General features: G+C 43.5%; 1 long non-coding RNA gene across 1 annotated transcript; it reads left to right on the top strand.

Annotated features, from left to right (window-relative positions):
- The first annotated feature begins 427 nt into the window (after window positions 1-427).
- LOC142592643 (uncharacterized) lies at window positions 428-3,200 on the top strand. The gene is made up of 3 exons (XR_012830759.1): window positions 428-506; window positions 2,780-2,876; window positions 2,981-3,200. It is a non-coding gene; the product is annotated as an uncharacterized LOC142592643 (long non-coding RNA).
- Window positions 3,201-3,461: the final 261 nt, after the last annotated feature.

Genomic DNA, 3,461 nt, shown 5'->3' on the forward strand with positions numbered 1-3,461 from the left:
CGATGTGGCTGTAAAAGGGCCTAAAATTTATTTGCTATAAAGTGCGTAAAATACAAGTATATACATAATATAAAAAAAATGACTGTGATTGATCGTTTCTGCGATGACAATAGATGTTTCACAAGATGGGGATGGTCAGTAAATTATGTAAAATCTGTAGCACTAGTGCCTCAGCAAAGCCTTGAAAGCAAGGGCTGAGAGGCAGGTGCTCTAGAAAATGTTTTCATTGCAGCTACGACCTCCAGGTGGAGGCCGCGCTACAAGTAGCCTGGCCAAATCACATTTAGGGTGTCAGTTTCAAATAAAAAGTTGAATAGTGATTGAAAAGTAAAAAGGGGTTCATTGCTAAGAAAAAATGCTGGATGTAACGGTATGTGTTGGATATAAGCAGAGGGAAAGTGCTTTTTTCTCTCTGCTTCTATTTCGGTGCATTGGATAAGAACATGAATAACTGTAAGCCTGTTGCCACATTTGCTACATGTCGGTGGTTCGCTTCCCGTCAGAAGGTAGGAGTGAGTGGCGTACGTATGTCCTATTCTTAATCTACACAGAAGCACTTCCTTATGTCTTGTTGTTTTTTCAGTTATCCAGTTCCCTAATTTTGGCTTGATAACGTGTAGCTTATTCAATACTGCATTATCCCATTGGTCCTGCCAGTACTTCCTCAGTTTGTTGCGTAAGAAGGGCTTAAGTTCTTTTGCTGATATAGGTTTATTCATATCCGTTTCATTAAACGTGACTGACGTTGCACTTTCGTCAGCAGCTACATTGCCTTTTATGCCCCTATGGCCAGGTACCCAACATAGGATGATGTTCTGGTTGTACATTAATGCTAGGCATAGTTGTGTGTATAGTTCATTAAAAACAGGGTTCTTATGTTTTCGAAAACTCATTAAGGCCCTTATTACGCTTAATGAATCTGTGAAAATGATGGCCTTATTCAGATTTGTTTTTCTGATGTGCTTTACGGCTGAGAGTACTGCGTACGCTTCAGCCGCAAAAATACTTGTGTTAGGATTTAGAGTACCGGAGGTGGAAAAAACTGGCCCAAGAGCTGCATACGCGACACCAGCAGATGATTTAGAAGCATCTGTATAATACTCGGTACAGCAGTACTGCGCTTGGAGTTCGAGGAAGTGTGATAGTATATGTGCCTCAGGTGCATGTTTCGTTATTGCAACAAAAGAGATATCGCACTCCATGGTCTGCCATTCCCAAGGCGGTGGAAGGCGAGTGGGAGGCATTAAGATATTTTCTGGGAGATGGATGTTTGTTTCTTCTCCCATTGCTTCCAAACGTAGGCTCAAAGGAGTTCTAATACGTGGGCGGTTACTGTAAAGTCTGGCAGCGGACAGGTCGCTAACAATGGAATGACATGGATGCTCGGTGTCTGATTTTACCTTAGTGTAGTATGAAAAACTTAAGAATGTTCTGCGTAGATGTAAGGACCATTCGTTGGCCTCGACGTACAAACTTTCAACAGGGCTAGTTCTAAAGGCGCCTGTTGCCAGTCGTATACCGAGGTTGTGGACTGGGTCGAGAATCTTGAGCGCACTCTCAGTTGCGGAGTGGTACACTACGGCTCCGTAATCGAGGCGTGATTGTACGAGACTCTTATACAGGCTCAGCAGACACTTCCTGTCACTGCCCCAGGTTGTTCGAGAGAGCAGCTTGAGGAGGTTCATGGTCTTGAGGCATTTTTCTTTAAGATATTTTAAGTGGGGGACGAAGGTAAGCTTTGTGTCCAGGATAACACCTAAGAATTTGTGTTCAGGGCTAACAGTTAGTCTTTCTCCATTAAGGTTAATATCGGGTTGTGGTAGTACACTTCTCTTGTTAGAAAACCGGACACATGTGCTCTTTTGGGGGTTCAATTTGAAACCATTCTCGTCCGCCCACCTTGAAAATCTATTCAAACCAAGTTGTAGCTGCCTCTCGCAAATGCTAAGATTGCATGACCTGAACCCTATCTGTACGTCGTCCACATAGACGGAATAGAAGAGTGTGCGAGGTAATACGGTGTGGAGGGAATTCATTTTAACAATAAATAACGTACAGCTCAGTACTCCACCCTGCGGTACGCCTGTCTCCTGTATGAATGGTCGAGATTGCACGTTGCCAACTCTAACACGAAATGTCCTGTTAGAGAGATAGCTTTCAATTATTCTCAGCAGGTTGCCGCGAATGCCCATTGCAGAAAGATCCCGAAGGATCCCGAAGCGCCACGTGGTATCATACGCCTTCTCCATGTCAAGAAACACGGACAACACAAGCTGTTTGTGGACAAACGCTTCCCTGATATACATTTCCATGCGTACAAGCTGATCTGTCGTCGATCTGCCTTCTCTAAAGCCACATTGATATTGATCTAATTTCTTGTTAATTTCTAGATAATGTACCAGGCGACTGTTTGCCATCTTTTCAAAAACTTTACATAAGCAGCTCGTCAATGCTATAGGCCTATAACTATTTGCCAAAGAAGGGTCCTTACCCTGTTTCAAAATAGGAGTTATGATGGCCTCTTTCCAAGCAGAGGGAATGCGGCCGGACGACCATATAGAATTGTAGAGACAAAGAAGGGTTTTTTGTGTTTCAGGCGGCAGGTGTTTAAGCATTTCATATAGGATGCGGTCAGATCCGGGGGCAGATTGGTTGCAGCTGTTTAGGGCTGCCTGAAGCTCTGCCATGCAAAAGGGTCTATTGTATGCCTCGTATTTTGTGCTTTTCCGTTCTAATGGTTGTCCTTCTATTTGCCTTTTGTACCTTTGGAATGTTTCAGAGTAGTGCGACGAGCTGGATATCTGTTCGAAATGTGCGCCAAGAAAGTTCGCCTGATCTTCCATGCTGTCGCCTTGAGTATTCACTAAAGGCAGAGAGTAAGACTGTCGACCCTTTATTCTATTAACTCTGTTCCAAACCTTTGTTTCGTCAGTGTAAGAGTTAATGCCTGATATATACTTTCTCCAACTCTCTCTTCTAGCTTGTCGCCGCGTTCTTCGACCCTGGGATTTGACCTGCTTGAAATTGACTAGATTTTCTGCTGTCGGAGAATCCCGAAGTAAACCCCATGCCTTGTTTTGCTTCTTTCGCGCTTTTCGACACTCATCGTTCCACCATGGAAGACGGCGTTTTGTGGACAATCCACTTGTTACAGGAATACATTTGGAGGAGGTGTCAAGGAGAAAAGCCGTAAAATATTCAACCGCAGCGTCTATGCTTAAAGCACACGTCGTCCCAGGATAAACAAGCAAGCTTTTTGAACGTTTCCCAGTCAGCTGAGTCAGTTCTCCAGCGAGGTAATTGTGGAAGGCATTCATTAGCGATAGGTGTGCTTAGAACTACAGGGAAATGATCACTCCCGTATGGGTTTTTAATAACTTTCCATTGAAAGTAAGGTAGAAGAGTAGGAGATGATATGCTAAGATCTATTGAGGAGTATGTTTTGTTTGCCATGTTATAAT

This window comes from Dermacentor variabilis, chromosome 9 (assembly GCF_050947875.1).
Source record: "Dermacentor variabilis isolate Ectoservices chromosome 9, ASM5094787v1, whole genome shotgun sequence".
Classification (NCBI taxonomy): Eukaryota; Metazoa; Arthropoda; class Arachnida; order Ixodida; family Ixodidae; genus Dermacentor; species Dermacentor variabilis.